Source organism: Coregonus lavaretus (assembly GCF_964263955.1).
Source record: "Coregonus lavaretus genome assembly, contig: HAP1_SCAFFOLD_4061, whole genome shotgun sequence".
Taxonomy (NCBI): domain Eukaryota; kingdom Metazoa; phylum Chordata; class Actinopteri; order Salmoniformes; family Salmonidae; genus Coregonus; species Coregonus lavaretus.
In genome coordinates this window covers 1,947-19,517 of record NW_028162629.1, presented here as the reverse complement: position 1 = coordinate 19,517, position 17,571 = coordinate 1,947, and the positions used below count along the sequence as shown (strand labels likewise).

Below are 17,571 nucleotides of genomic sequence, written 5' to 3'. Positions count from 1 at the left end.
AGTTGGTAGAGCATGGCATTTGCAACGCCAGGGTTGTGGGTTCGATTCCAGTATAAAAAATAAAAATGTATGCACTCGCAATGTATGTAAGTCGCTCTGGATAAGAGCGTCTGCTAAATGACTAAAATGTAAAAAATCACCATGTACAATTATGTGTACAGATGTAGGATCTTAATTTGATCACCCCCCACAGCAGAATAACTTTCCCTCAACGCAGTAAATGTAAAACTTGTAGTGTATTTGAGGTTTTAAAAGGCTTCTGAAGTTTGTAATTTCCACTTAGAAATGGCAGACTTCAGTTTCCCTTACTAAAAATGTATCAACCGCTACAAAAATGTCCATTCACCTTTTCAGTCACCTCCTCCTTGTGTGAAGGACAAGTAAATAAACAGGTTAATGTCAAGCTCTGCATGTTTTTTGGAATGTCTCATGCAATGTAGGCTTACATTGAACACCACACATTGGCTGCTACTGTAGGCTGAATGGTACAACAGCTATTTCCATGTTAAATGTTATTGTAGGCCTTTTTTACATTATGATCAAATAGCCTACTTGGTCTCTGTTAAAACTGTAACTTAAAGTGGGTACAGCCTCAGTGTTCACAGTAAACTCACGCGGGAAGTTGCACAGATCGCTACACCATAGTAGAACTATGATACAATTACATTTATCATACGAAATGGGAAATGTAGAACTACGAATGAATATTGATGTATTGAATTCACAGGAGGTTGGTGGCACCTTAATTGGGGAGGACGGGCTTGTGGTAAAGGCTGGAGCAGAATAGGTGGAATGGTATCATTAATATGAGCCGTCCTCCCCTCAGCAACCTCCACTAGATTTAATTTGACTTGCCCACGTCCAGTTAGCGCCATTTTGTATGATTAAACTGTCATGTCATTATATATTTTCCGTTCTGCTGAGAGAGCACCTTCGTGATGACTAGCGCTCTGTATATTCTAATGGATGAGGCCTGAGCTGGAATGTGAAGCGAACTGAAGCTAGCTTTAGAAAACCAGTATATCTAGCTAGCATCATAGTACACCCCTCAGGCTAAGTTCAGGTTACAGCATGAGGCAGACATCAACAGCCGAGTTGTAGGCTACTACCTGGGTCGTATTCATTAGTTTAAACCACAGCCAACAGTTTTGCAACAATGCATAAACTGTTTGCTCCAAACGCTGTACAAGGTGACCTAAACAGTTTCTGTTGCCAAATGTTTTGCTACGGTGGGCACTAATGAATAAACACAACCTGTTTTGAGGAAGTGTAAGTTGTTGTTAGTCTTTCCACAATATTCATTTGTCTCTCTTTCACACAACATACCTTCCTGAGTGAAAAGAGTTAACAGTAGATAAGAAAGAGAAAATGTTGTTGCTTTGTTTTTGTGTTTTAAGCCTGTTTTGAGAAGACAAGTGATAGACCTATGATACAGTAGGAGATCACCCTGGGGAACACAGTCTATAGGTCTATGATACAGTAGGAGATCACCCTAGGGAACACAGTCTATAGGTCTATGATACAGTAGGAGATCACCATGGGGAACACAGTCTATAGGTCTATGATACAGTAGGAGATCACCCTGGGGAACACAGTCTATAGGTCTATGATACAGTAGGAGATCACCCTGGGGAACACAGTCTATAGGTCTATGATACAGTAGGAGATCACCCTAGGGAACACAGTCTATAGGTCTATGATACAGTAGGAGATCACCCTGGGGAACACAGTCTATAGGTCTATGATACAGTAGGAGAACACCCTGGGGAACACAGTCTATAGGTCTATGATACAGTAGGAGATCACCCTGGGGAACACAGTCTATAGGTATATGATACAGTAGGAGATCACCCTAGGGAACACAGGTGGGCACTGAATGAAGTCACCCCCCCCTCCGCATCGAATTTACTTCAAATACATTTTAAGGAGAGTAGGCCAATTATAACACTCTGTCTACCAAAAATATTAACTATATGAATACACATAACAATATCATCAACTATATGAATACACATAACAATATCATCAACTATATGAATACACATAACAATATCATCAACTATATTTATACACATAACAATATCATCAACTATATTAATACACATAACAATATCATCAACTATATGAATACACATAACAATATCATCAACTGTATTAATATCATTACAATATCATCAACTATATGAATACACATAACAATATCATCAACTATATTAATACACATAACAATCATCATCTTACCTTTTATTTCTCTCAACAGAAACAGAGTCTAGAATGATCATTCGGTGGTGGAAAGTTACTGCTGAACACATTTGCATATCATACATTTGCATATCAGGTTCTATCTGTTCTCTCTCTCTCTCTCTCTCTCTCTCGCTCTCTCTCTCTCTCTCTCTCTCTCTCTCTCTCTCTCTCTCTCTCTCTCTCTCTCTCTCTCTCTCTCTCTCTCTCTCTCTCTCTCTCTCTCTCTCTCTCTCTCTCTCTCTCTCTCTCTCTCTCTCTCTCTCTCTCTCTCTCTCTCTCTCTCTCTCTCTCTCTCTCTCTCTCTCTCCCACACACACACATGTACACACACACAACAACAACAAAAATCACATCAAATCCCTATTATCATAACAGTATGGTGCTTTTAAAACTCACATCACTGTGATTGATCCATTTGAAGAAAGAAGTTCAACAGGTTGAAACTGAGTGAAAAACATGGTTGTTGTGGATGTTGTATATTATGTATACACATAGGCTATATATGAGCCCAAACCCCAAAAAAACTAATGATAAAATAATGATTGAACCATTATACAATACATAACCTACTGCATATTACGCACGGCAGAAAAACATTAAAAACTGAAAAATGATTTAAGATGTCTTCGGTACATAATTGGTCTAGCCTTGACTCCACAATTAAACAAATTCTAGTAATGTCCTTTGAGTGATGACTGTATTATTATACATACTGGATGGACTGGTTACCTTATGTTACACTCCACACTTCCTATCCATGAGTCTGGGAGAGAACGTATAGGCCCAGGCCATGCTGTTGGTTCATTGATTGTGCAGGGCAGCTTACAGAGTTAGCCTTCCGGTTTACAGAATTAGATTTTAATATAGTCTAGTAATAGGAAGAAAACAAATATGTTCATAATTAATAGGCAGACATTACCGTTAGCTACAGAATATCTCACCACCTTGCGTTTCCATCTCCTCCCCTCTATCCTTCATTCATTTTTCGAGCGCGCAGAGAGAAGGGCTGTCAACAGTTTAGTGAAATACGTTTCCTTGTGAAAACATGTTACTATTGATGATCCAAAACAGATTCCACCTGGTTTCCCAAATGAAGCACTGGGTAGCTGCAGGAACAGGGTTGGAGAGCCCATGGCATACAGAGTTTGGGTGGAATATCACCTGTCACGCAGCGAGAGGCTGCATGCTCCTCAAACAGTGGTGGGGTTTTGGAGTGAAATAACCAGAGTATACACAGCATATGATTGAAAAACTAAAAACGAACAGGCAGGAAAGCAGCCTCCATTCACTAGTCGAGCTGTTCCCCTGACCCTGTTCATGCCCATTTGATAATTGGACATTATACGTCGAAACCAATTGTAAAATATTAAGGCCAGGCACCACAGGCAAAAATTGTGATTTGTAATTCTAGCCAGTTTGCTACAGCAGGAAAATAATCCTGCAGCAACAGGACATTTGAATTATTATGTGGATTATAATTAATGAACAATTATTTTAATAGAAAAGTGGAATTTATCATCTTCAGAAACCTTTTTTAAAGCTTAAATACACTCAAATACACTACAAGTTTTAGTTATCCTGCAACAGGGTGATCAAATTAAGATCCTACATCTGTACAGAGATTATGTTTTTATCTAAATAAGGCAGTTTGAGTTATTAGCAATAACGTTGCATCTGTCAGCTGCTGTAAACCTATGTGATTGGATGTTATAGACCCCCATCTGAACAGTTTCTTTCCCCATGCTGTAGCCCTCACCAACTGGCCATCTGGCCCATAGAGACTAAAGGACTATACACTCTATGCTGCTCACCACATCAAGCCGTCTCTGAACTGTACACTACCATCTGGTCCATAGAGACTAAAGGACTATACACTCTATGCTGCACACCACATCAAGCCATCTCTGAACTGTACACTACCATCTGGCCCATAGAGACTAAAGGACTATACACTCTATGCTGCTCACCACATCAAGCCATCTCTGAACTGTACACTAAATAACTGCACTATACTGCATTAGCACTATGTTCATCTCTCTTAGATACATTTATACTGGTACTGTACATGTGGACATCCACCGTATATCAACTGTATACCCACTGTACTGTATATCTGTATATCGACTGTATTCCCACTGTACTGTATATCTGTATATCAACTGTATTCCCACTGTACTGTATATCTGTATACCAACTGTATTCCCACTGTACTATATATCTGTATATCCACTGTATTCCCACTGTACTGTATATCTGTATATCAACTGTATTCCCACTGTACTGTATATCTGTATATCCACTGTATTCCCACTGTACTGTATATCTGTATATCAACTGTATTCCCACTGTACTGTATATCTGTATACCAACTGTATTCCCACTGTACTGTATATCTGTATATCAACTGTATTCCCACTGTACTGTATATCTGTATACCAACTGTATTCCCACTGTACTGTATATCTGTATATCAACTGTATACCCACTGTACTGTATATCTGTATATCAACTGTATTCCCACTGTACTGTATATCTGTATATCAACTGTATACCCACTGTACTGTATATCTGTATATCAACTGTATACCCACTGTACTGTATATCTGTATATCAACTGTATTCCCACTGTACTGTATATCTGTATATCAACTGTATACCCACTGTACTGTATATCTGTATATCAACTGTATTCCCACTGTACTGTATATCTGTATATCAACTGTATTCCCACTGTACTGTATATCTGTATACCAACTGTATTCCCACTGTACTGTATATCTGTATACCAACTGTATTCCCACTGTACTGTATATCTGTATACCAACTGTATTCCCACTGTACTGTATATCTGTATATCAACTGTATTCCCACTGTACTGTATATCTGTATACCAACTGTATTCCCACTGTACTGTATATCTGTATATCAACTGTATACCCACTGTACTGTATATCTGTATATCAACTGTATTCCCACTGTACTGTATATCTGTATATCCACTGTTCATTATCTTATAGCTCTATGCTCACTCTTCCTAGTTGTGTATAATGTTGTACAGACATTTGTGTAAACTCTTCTGTCTGTATTCTGTCTCTAAATGTTGTCTGTCACTATCACCATTTACAATTATGTGTACAGATGTAAGATTTAATTTGATCACCCCACCCCCTCTGCAGAAAACCTTTCCCGCAATGCAGGAAATGTAAAACTTGTAGTGTATTTGAGGTTTTAAAAGGCTTCTGAAGTTTGTAATTTCCACTTAGAAATGCCAGACTTGAGTTTCCCTTAATAGAAATGTATCAACCGCTACAAAAATGTCCATTAATTATAATTCACATTTCCTGTTGCTGTAGGAATATTTTCCTGCTGTAGCAAACTGGCTCAAATTAAGATCCTACATCTGTATGTGCAAATGTACTTGGCGAATAAAGGTGATTCTGATGCTGCAAAGGTTGAGTCTCTAGATTCCCTTGCTGCTCTGGGGAAATAATGAAATGGTTGTCATAGTGATTTAAACTGGGACTGATTATCTCCAAACTCTGAGACCATGTCATTTATTATATTTCACCCTATTGATAAAGGAAGCTAGAAGGCTGAACCCAGAAGACAACTCTAAATCAACACTAACTGATATTATCCTAAAATCCTTTCACTCATATTGTTGTGTCTCTTTGTTCAACGGACGTTGGGTAGCCTGTGATATTAATAGTGTAGAAAACAGTGGGGCAGGGCAGTGAACCCAGGTCGCTGGCGAAAAAGGCAAAAACCCTAAACATCGCAGCAATAGGGTTAAACCTAATTGTAACCTGTCTATAGGGTTAAACCTAATTATAACCTGTCTATAGGGTTAAACCTAATTATAACCTGTCTATAGGGTTAAACTAACTAATTATAACCTGTCTATAGGGTTAAACCTAATTATAACCTGTCTATAGGGTTAAACCTATTGCTATGATGGGAATTGTAACCTGGCTCACACTGCCCCCTATAAAAGCAAGTCCTGTGCTTCGACTACTCAGACCCCTCACACATCCGGGCCGTGCATTCTGATGGCCTACTTCTGACACCAATGTAGCAAACAGCAGGGCAGGGAAGCGAACCCAGGTTGCACGTGTAAAAGGCAAACAACCTACGCATCGCGCCAATAGGGTTAACCCACATGCTGGGAATTGGAATGTGGCTCACACTGCCCCCTCCGACCAGGAAGTCGACTACTCACACGTCCGGGCCGTGCGTTCTGATGACCTCACAACCGCCATTCCACTTCTGACACCATTGTAATTCTCTGGCATATGGAACATTTCTGGAATATTTTATTTCAGCTCATGAAACATGGGACCAACACTTCACATGTTGCTCCAGTATTAATCGGCCAATCCCTAGTGTCCACTGAATGTTGACTAGCAACAAGAAAGTGGTACCTAAAGGACACCCACCATGAGTGCCCATTGAAGTGGCTCCAGACGAGGACATCTGAAATAAAAACCCTCCAACTTACAATATGGAGTAAAAAAAAACAAGTGGAGCAAACCAAACCAAACCAGACCAAACCAGACCACACCAAACCAAACCAGACCAGATCAAACCAGACCAAACCAGACCAAACCAAACCAAACCAAACCACACCAAACCACACCAGACCAAACCAGACCAAACCAGACCACAACAGACCAAACCAAACCAGACCAAACCAAACCAGACCAAACTAGGCCAAACCAGACCAAACCAGACCAAACCAGACCAAACCAAACCAGACCAAACCAGACCAAACCAGACCAAACCAGACCACACCAAACCAGACCAAACCAGACCAAACCAGACCAAACCAAACCAGACCAGACCAAACCAGACCAAACCAGACCACACCAAACCAGACCACACCAAACCAGACCAAACAAAACCAAACCAAACCAGACCAAACCAGACCAAACCAGACCACACCAAACCAGACCAAACCAGACCAAACCAAACCAAACCAAACCAAACCAGACCAAACCCTGGGAGATAAAAGACAGAAAGACTTTGTTCATCAACTTAAAGAAGCAGAGCTACAAAGAGGTGCCAGTCTTCTAACATCTCTAAGGCCAACCAGAACACTGGGCCAGCTGCTCTTAAATATCACATAACAGATGGAACCCTTCTGACTAAAGAGATGACAAGCCAGCACAGGCATAAGCATACTGTCTATTGAAGTGGCGCCAAGAGGTGCGGCCAACGTGCTAACGTCCAACCTCAAAATATAAATGGAAATACCAAAGCCTGTAACAACATGTAGTCATGACTGATATATTTCACCTCATCTCCCTGTTACTGTTTGTTTAGGTAGTTATAGACAGTGCAGCAACACAAGGCCACATTCCTCTCAGCCCTTCCGCTCTCTCACGCTAATGTGTATTTATTAAAAGTAGACTATTTCTTTCAATCTGTTATTTTCTAAACGTATCTGAGAATGTAGACAGAAGGGCTAAAACGGGCATGATTGATCTGAGGGGAAATCATTGATACATTCAGAAAGTATTTTTGCAACAAGTAGGAGATTTATATTATGTAAAGTAGGCTAGGTTATAATATATAACAGAGTTAGTGATATGCAGATGGAGGTCTATACCTCAGCTATAGCCTACATATCCTAGATGACCAGCCTAAACCTGTTCAGATCAGTTCCCATAACGTTTCAGGCCTACCAGTAGCAGGACAGAGCATGTAGCCTAGGCATGAGCAATATGTGTATGTGTTATTTCATAGTTTTGATGTCTTCACTATTATTCTACAATGTAGAAAACAGTAAAAAATTAAGAAAAATCCTGGAATGAGTAGGTGTGTCCAAACGTTTGACTGGTACTGTACTTCAGATATGGCCTACATATCCTAGATGACCAGCCTAAACCTGTTCAGATCAGTTCCCATTGGCTATCAGTAGCAGGACTGATCACCTACAAATCGGTGTTGAGTCTAAATAACAGGGCATGTAGCCTAAGTCCAATATTTTAACAACATTTCCTAAAGAGACCACCTGGGCCCGGTTTCCCTAAAGCACCTGAAGGCTAAGTTAATCATTAGAACCTTTGTAGGAGTATTGTTAAATCTCCAAGCTGTTTCCCAAAACCATTGTTTCTTTATTTTTACTATTTTCTACATTGTAGAATAATAGTGAAGACATCAAAACTATGAAATAACACATATGGAATCATGTAGTAACCAAAAAAGTGTTAAACAAATCAATATATGTTATATTTGAGATTCTTTAAATAGCCAACCTTTGCACACTCTTGGAAATCTCTCAACCAGCTTCTTGGGGTAGTCACCTGGAATGCATTTCAATTACCAGGTGTGCCTTCTTTTAATATGCCATTTAGCAGACGCTTTTATCCAAAGCGACTTACAGTCATGTGTGCATACATTTTTACATATGGGTGGTCCCGGGGATCGAACCCACTACCCTGGCGTTACAAGCGCCATGCTCTACCAATTGAGCTACAGAGGACCACATTTGTCATTTGTTCTTAAACGGATGAGGATGTCATTTGTTCTTAAAAGTTAATTTGTGGAATTTCTATCATTTACATTTACATTTTAGTAATTTAGCAGACGCTCTTATCCAGAGCGACTTACAGGAGCAATTAGGGTTAAGTGCCTTGCTCAAGGGCACATTTATGTCATTTAGCAGACGCTCTTATCCAGAGCGACTCACCAATTGGTGCGTTCACCCTATAGCCAGTGGGATAATCACTTTACACTTTACTATCCTTCTTAATGCGTTTGAGCCAATCAGTGCTAGAGGCGTCACTACAGACCCTGGTTCTATTCCAGGCTGTATCACAACCGTCTGTGATCCCATAGGGCTGCGCACAATTGCCCCAGCGTCATCCGGGGTAGGCCGTCATTGTAAATAAGAACTTGTTCTTAACTGACTTGTCTACTTAAATAAAGGTTAAATTAAAAAAGGTTGAGTCTCTAGATTCCCTTGCTGTGCTGGGGAAATAATGAAATGGTTGTCATAGTGATTTAAACTGGGACTGGTTATCTCCAAACTCTGAGACCATGTCATTTGTTACATTTCACCCAATTGATAAAGGAAGCTAGAAGGCTGAACCCAGAAGAAAACTCTAAATCAACACTTACTGATATTATCCTCAAATCCTTAAACTCATATTATAATGTATCTTTGTTCAACGGATGTCGGGAAGCCTATGATATCAATTGTGTAGCAAACAGCGGGTAGGGCGGTAAACCCAGGTCACTGGCGAAAAAGGCAAACACCCTACGCATCGCAGCAATGGGAATTGTAACCTGACTCACACTGTCCCCTACAAAAGTCCCATGCTTCGACTACTCAGACCCCTCACATGTCCGGGCCATAAATTCTGATGGCCTCACAGACACCATACTACTTCTGACACCAATGTAGCAAACAGCGGGGCAGGGAAGCGAACCCAGGTTGCATGTGTAAAAGGCAAACAACCTACGCATCGCACCACTGGCGCCAATTGGGTTAATTGGTTGGAATTGTGACGTGGCTCATTTAGCGAGGATCACTACACTATAGTGGAACTATGATACAATTACAGTTATCATATGAAATGTTAAATGTAGAACTATAATATATGAATATATTGATTTTGATTTGCCCAGATTCAGTTAGCTCCATTTTGTATGATTAAACTGACACGTACCTGTCTCAGTTGAAGTCGACTGTTAGGTCTGAGTGTTTTACTTCCATTCAGTACTAAAATTACACCAGACATTACATTTCTCTACCACTTTATAATAATCCATGGAAAGATTCTCACCTTGTAGCCTGAATTCACAACCAGAACATGTCAAGTCATTGAGATATCTACTGTTCTGCTGAGAGAGCACCTTCCTGATGACTAGCGCTCTGTATATTCTAATGGGTGAAGTCTGATCTGGAATGTGAAGCTAACTGAAATCTAGATAAGCTTTGAAAAAACAGTATATCTAGCTTGCATCATAGTCCACCCCTCAGGCTAAGTTCAGGTTTCAGCATGAGGCAGACATCAACAGCCGAGTTGTAGGCTACAACCTGGGTCATATTCATTAGTTTACACTGCAGCCAACAGTTTTAAAATGTTGCAATAAACTTTTTTTTGTGTGTCATTTAGCAGACACTCTCATCCAGAACGACTTACAGTTAGTGAGTGCATACATTATTATTCATACTGCCCCCCTGTGGGAATCGAACCCACAACCCCGGCATTGCAAACACCATTCTCTACCAACTGAGCTACATCCCTGCCAGCAATTCCCTCCCCTACCCTGGGCCCATTGTGCACCACCCCTCTCCCGGTCGCAGCCGGCTACGACTTGACTTTCTTTTTACTTTTCTCTTTTTTACATTTGAAATTTGAAAATGAATTTTCCCACACAGCAGGAAATGCATACTTGTAATGTATTCAAGGTTTAAAAAGGCTTCTAAAGTTTATAATTTCCACTTCAAAATTTCAGACTTATTTTGCTATAATGAAAAATTTATCAACCCCTACAAAAAAATTCCATTAATTATAATCCAAATAATAATTCACATTTCCTGTTGCTGCAGGATTATTTTCCTGCTGAGAGAAACTGGGTGAAATGAAGACATGGCATCTGTAAGTGCATTCATCTTACGATAGCTAGGTGAGACAACCACATATCACAGTCATATATTCAGGATACAAACATTTTATTCTAGCTGAACATTGGAAATGTAGTGTTTTGCAAACAACAACCCAAAACATTCATACACATTTAAAATCTATGAATTAAAAATCTGAGAAAAGTAATATTAGCAATAAATTATATTTAAAAAAAACACGTGATTTTTTTGGGGAAATAGCGTTTTGGATATAAACATAATAAATTATTCATAAAATTGTCATCTCAGCTCTTAGCTTTGGTGTCATGTTCCCCAGAGAGACGCATTTTAGAGGCAGGGCCCCCCTCCACTCTCTCCCCAGAGAGACTCATTTTAGAGGCAGGGCCCCCCCTTCTCTCTCTCCCCAGAGAGACTCATTTTAGAGGCAGGGCCCCCCTCCTCTCTCTCCCCAGAGAGACTCATTTTAGAGGCAGGGACCCCCTCCTCTCTCTCCCCAGAGAGACTCATTTTAGACCACTGACCCCTAAACAGAGATGCAGCATGTTAGTTGTGGTGAACACAGTGACAACTCATTCTAGAATGTCAATTGGTACTCCTGAGTGGCGCAGTGGTCTAAGGCACTGCATCACAGTGCTAACTGTGCCACTAGAGAACCTGGTTCGAATCCAGGCTCTGTCGCAGCCAGCCGCGACCGGGAGACTCATGGGCGGCGCACAATTGGCCCTGCGTCGTCCAGGGTAGGGGGAGGGAATGGCCGGCAGGGATGTAGCTCAGTTGATAGAGCATGGCGTTTGCAACGCCAGGGTTGTGGGTTTGATTCCCACGGGGTCCAGTAAAAAAAAAAAATATATATATGTATTCACTAACTGTAAGTCGCTCTGGATAAGAGCGTCTGCTAAATGACTAAAATGTAAATGTTCTCTTTTATTCATGATCTCTTAGAAATAAAACATTTACTAACAGACACATCCAAACAGTCAGGTGATTTAATTTAATCACAGGAACATTGTTACGTTCCCCAACAAGAAATAAAACATTGTCTCTCAAACAGAAGAAGGAACTAACAAAGAGTCACTAACAACAACCAAAACGAAACAGGTGGTTTTAGGAGGGGTTCTGAAAGACACTCATGGGGGTGTCCACTAGTGGTGGGAAACAGAGGCTTTCTGAACGCTTTGGGGCTTTCACCAAATTGTGCCGAAAATGCCATTGATAGATTTGAGTGCTAATAAACAATATTTAGTTAGAATGTGGGGTTCGCTTTTTGCCTCCAGGTTCACTATGTTTTCAAAAATGATGCATCTGTGGTATTATTTAGGAAACTAAATACAGAAGATTATCATAGGTTACACTAAATAAAACAAATTATTTGAACAACAATGGGAAATCCCAATCCCCATCCCTACCTGCTGAGCTCCCATTCAGGGGCTACAAACTGGAAGACATCAAACTAAATGTATAAATAAGGTGTCCAGTAGAGGTCAGTGTTTGAAAGAGACTTTGCTTTGGAAAAAGCACTGGCACCAGGGAGAAATCAGTGAGATCTCTCACATTTTGTGAGGCCGGTTGGACGTACTGCCAAATTCTCTAAAACAACGTTGGAGGCAGCTTATGGTAGAGAAATTAACATTCAATTATCTGTCAACAGCTCTGGTGGACATTCCTGCTGTCAGGATGCCAATGGCACGCTCCCTCAAAACCTGAGACATCTGTGGCATTGTGTTGTGTGACAAAACTGCACATTTTCCAGTGGCCTTTTATTGTCCCCAGCACAAGGTGTACCTGTGTAATGATCATGCTGTTTAATCAGCTTCTTGATATTCCACCCCTGTCAGGTGGAAGGATTATCTTGGCAACAGAGAAATGCTCACTAACAGGGATGTTAACACATTTGTGCACAAAATTGGAGAGAAATAAGCTTTTTGTGCGAATGGAACATTTCTGGGATCTTTTATTTCAGCTCATGAAACCTGAGACCAATACTTTACATGTTGCGTTTATATTTTTGTTCAGTATAGAAAAAAACACAAAGCCTCCAGCAGAGGTCAATGCTCTTCTGACAGCTGTCAGATGGTAGTGTGATGTCCGAAGCTTCGACCGTCATCATCACGTAGTATTGTTACTTTGATACAAGCATTGATACGTTGTGTCAAATCAGTAGTGCTTTGAAAACTGCAACGGCACATCGTAGCTCTGGTATTAATCGACCAATCCCTAGTGTTCACTGAATGTTGACTAGCAACAAGAAAGTGGTACCTAAAAGACACCCACCATGAGTGCCCAATGAAGTGGCTCCAGACGAGGACATCTGAAATAAAAACCCTCCTACTTACAATATGGAATAAAAGAACAAGTGGAGCAAACCAAACCAGACCAGACCAGACCACACCAAACCAGACCAAACCAGACCAGACCAAACCAGACCAAACCAGACCAGACCAAACCAGACCAAACCAGACCAAACCAGACCAAACCAGACCAGACCAAACCAGACCAAACCAAACCAGACCAGACCAGACCACACCAAACCAAACCAGAGCAAACCAGACCAAACTAGACCAAACCAAACCAAACCAAACCAAACCAGACCAAACCCTGGGAGATACAAGACAGAAAGACTTTGTTCATCAACTTAAAGAAGCAGAGTTACAAAGAGGTGCCAGTCTTCTAACATCTTTAAGGCCAACCAGAACACTGGACCAGCTGCTCTTCAATATCACATAACAGATGGAACCCTTCTGACTAAAGAGATGACAAGCCAGCACAGGCATAAGCATACTGTCTATTGAGGTGGCGCCAAGAGGTGCGGCCAACGTGCTAACGTCCAACCTCAAAATATAAATGGAAATACCAAAGCCTGTAACAACATGTAGTCGTGACTGATATCTTTCACCTCATCTCCCTGTTACTGTTTGTTAAGGTAGTTATAGACAGTGCAGCAACACAAGGCCACATTCCTCTCAGCCCTTCCACTCTCTTAGGCTAATGTGTATTTATTAAAAGTAGACTATTTCTTTCAATCTGTTCTTTTCTAAACGTATCTGAGAATGTAGACAGAAGGGCTAAAATGAACATGATTGATCTGAGGGGGATCAGTGATCTGTACAGAAAGGTTTTTTGCAACAAGTAGGAGATTTATATTATGTAAAGTAGGCTAGGTTATAATATATAACAGAGGTTTGTTAGTGAAATGCAGATGGAGGTCTATACCTCAGCTATAGCCTACATATCCTAGAAGACCAGCCTAAACCTGTTCAGATCAGTTCACATAGGTTATCAGTAGCAGGATTGATCACCTACAAATCGGTTTTAACCAGTATATCTAGCTTGCATCATAGTACACCCCTCAGGCTACATACAGGTTTCAGCATGAGGCAGGCATCAACAGCCGAGTTGTAGGCTACAACCTGGGTCGTGTTCATTAGTTGACTCCGCAGCCAACAGTTTTAAAATGTTGCATAAACAGTTTACTCCAAACGCTGTCCAACGTGACCTAAACGGTTTCTGTTGCCAAACGTTTTGCTACGGTGGGCACTAATGAACACACACAACCTGTTTCGAGGAAGTGTAAGTTGTTGTTAGTCTTTCCACTGTATTTATTTGTCTCTCTTTCTCACGAAATACCTTCCTGAGTGAAAAGAGTTAACAGTAGATTAGAAAGAGAAAATGTTGTTGCTTGTTGTGTTTTAAGCCTGTTTTGAGAAGACAAGTCTATAGACCTATGATACAGTACACTCTTAGAAAAAAGAGTTCCAAAAGGGTCCTCTGGCTGTCCCCACAGGAGAACGCTTTTGGGTTCCAGGTAAAACCCTTCTGGCTTCCATGTAGAACCCTCTGTGGAAAGGATTCTTCATGGAACCCAAAAGCGTTCTACCTAGGACCAAAAAGGGTTCTACAAAGGGTTCTCCTATGGGGACAGCCAAAGAACCCTTTTAGATTCTAGATAGTGTAGGAGTGATCACCCTGGGGCACACAGATGGAAACAGAACGAATTCACCCCACGCATCTAATTTATATCCAAAACATGTTAAGGAGAGTAGGCCTATTATAACACTGTCCACAAAACATATAATCATCTATATTAATACACATAACAATATCATCAACTATATTAATACACATAACAATATCATCAACTATATGAATACACATAACAATATCATCAACTATATTAATACACATAACAATATCATCAACTATATTAATACACATAACAATATCATCAACTATATTAATACACATAACAATATCATCAACTATATTAATACACATAACAATATCATCAACTATATTAATACACATAACAATATCATCAACTATATTAATACACATAACAATATCATCAACTATATTAATACACATAACAATATCATAAACTATATTATACACATAACAATATCATCAACTATATTAATACACATAACAATATCATCAACTATATTATTACACATAACAATATCATCAACTATATTAATATCATAACAATCGTCGTCTTACCTTTTATATGTCTCTCAATAGAAGTAGAGTCTGGAATGATCATTCGGTGGTGGAAAGTTCCTTTAGTTTGTTCTGCTCATTTCCATATCAGGTTCTACCTGTTCTCTCTCCCACTCCCTGTCTCTTTATAGCTCTTACAATGTGCCTTGGCATACATTCTACAAGTGTCTGGAACTCCAAATGTAGTTCTGATTTAGTGTTCCAAATGAAAACAATTTGATTAAACAGGTTAATATGGTTAAAATACATTAAGACTGAGTAATGCTGTGATTGTTTTTATTATTTTGTATTGAAATGTTTGACTTTATTTTCCCTATGTCCTTTCAATATAGGAACAATTTGTGAAATGACAGCCTTCTGTAAATATGGACAAAAGTCTATGGATTCATTTGATGGTATGTGTCTTGCAACATTATGTAAAATGACAGGTTGAGAAACACTACATCTTTCTAGGTGCATATGTGGGAAGCAACGCAAACTGTCTCCCTATGTGTGTGCCATCCCTAAACATCAAGTGTTTGTGGTTCATTAACATGTTTATTGTCAAGGTTGAAAAAAGAAAAAAGAAAAAAAAGTATCTTGAACTCTATTGGAGGGATGTGACTTCATTCTTCCACAAGAAATTCCATAATTGAGTGTTTTGTTGATGGTTGTCTTCCAATGGGTTGAGACCTGGTGACTGAGACGGCCATGGCATATTGTGAAACATCAGCAAGTTCAGCAGTCTTCATCAATGAAGCTCCTGCCAAACGTGCCCCAACAATCACCAGTCATTAAGCTCTTCCCGAGCAGGGTCACCGTCTCTCTTCATTGCAGCTCCTCTCTCCCCAGGGGTAGCAGCTCCTCTCTCCCCAGGGGTATCAGCTCCTCTCTCCCCAGGGGTAGCATCTCCTCTCTCCCCAGGGGTAGCAGCTCCTTTCTCCCCAGGGGTAACAGCTCCTCTCTCCCCAGGGGTAGCAGCTCCTCTCTCCCCAGGGGTAGCAGCTCTTCTCTCCCCAGGGGTATCAGCTCCTCTCTCCCTAGGGGTAGCAGCTCCTCTCTCCCCAGGGGTAGCAGCTCCTCTCTCCCCAGGAGTAACAGCTCCTCTCTCCCCAAGGGTAGCAGCTCCTCTCTCCCCAGGGGTAATATCTCCTCTCTCCCCAGGGGTAGCAGCTCCTCTCTCCCCAGGGGTATCAGCTCCTCTCTCCCCAGGGGTAACAGCTCCTCTTTCCCCAGGGGTAGCAGCTCCTCTCTCCCCAGGGGTAACAGCTCCTCTCTCCCCAGGGGTAGCAGCTCCTCTCTCCCCTAGGATTTGAAGACATTGGTGGCTTAGCCCACAGCCAGTAGGAGGGTCCGGGAAGGAATTTCAACAGTTAAATCCATGAATACATCACCAGTGTATTGCCAAAAACCACTCAAGAACTTCAAACATTGACTCTGACCTGTCCAATGAGCTAAACTGATTAAAAATTCCAACAGTACCTAAACACCCTCTCTCTCTCTCTCTCTCTCTCTCTCTCTCTCTCTCTCTCTCTCTCTCTCTCTCTCTCTCTCTCTCTCTCTCTCTCTCTCTCTCTCTCTCTCTCTCTCTCTCTCTCTCTCTCTCTCCATCATATCCTATTCTTCTGTTGCTGTCTCTGTTTCTTGTCTGGTGTCTCTCTCCATCATATCCTATTCTTCTGTTGCTGTCTCTGTGTCTTGTCTGGTGTCTCTCTCCATCATATCCTATTCTTCTGTTGCTGTCTCAATGTCTTGTCTGGTGTCTCTCTCCATCATATCCTATTCTTCTGTTGCTGTCTCTGTGTCTTGTCTGGTGTCTCTCTCCATCATATCCTATTCTTCTGTTGCTGTCTCTGTGTCTTGTCTGGTGTCTCTCTCCATCATATCCTATTCTTCTGTTGCTGTCTCTGTGTCTTGTCTGGTGTCTCTCTCCATCATATCCTATTCTTCTGTTGCTGTCTCTGTGTCTTGTCTGGTGTCTCTCTCCATCATTTCATATTCTTCTGTTGCTGTCTCTGTGTCTTGTCTGGTGTCTCTCTCCATCATATCATATTCTTCTGTTGCTGTCTCTGTGTCTTGTCTGATGTCTCTCTTTAGTTTTGCAATCCAAATTTGGAGCTATTGGAATTGTAACATGTTGTCCATGTACATGGTGTAATTTACTGATGGTCCCTAACTAGCCCCATAGGGATATCCAAATTCAACCCACATTTACCACAGGCATTACGATTGGGTCGCGTGCAGTTAAATTCTGA

At 40.8% G+C, this 17,571-nt stretch overlaps 1 protein-coding gene across 1 annotated transcript in view; it reads right to left on the bottom strand.

The window, feature by feature from the left end:
• Positions 1 to 15,437, bottom strand: part of LOC311119086 (NACHT, LRR and PYD domains-containing protein 6-like) — a gene marked incomplete at its 3' end in the record, with an annotated part of 44,885 nt that extends 29,448 nt beyond the window's left edge. The window contains exon 1 of the mRNA XM_084193831.1: positions 15,338 to 15,437. The remainder of the gene's footprint in view (positions 1 to 15,337) is intronic.
• Positions 15,438 to 17,571: the final 2,134 nt, after the last annotated feature.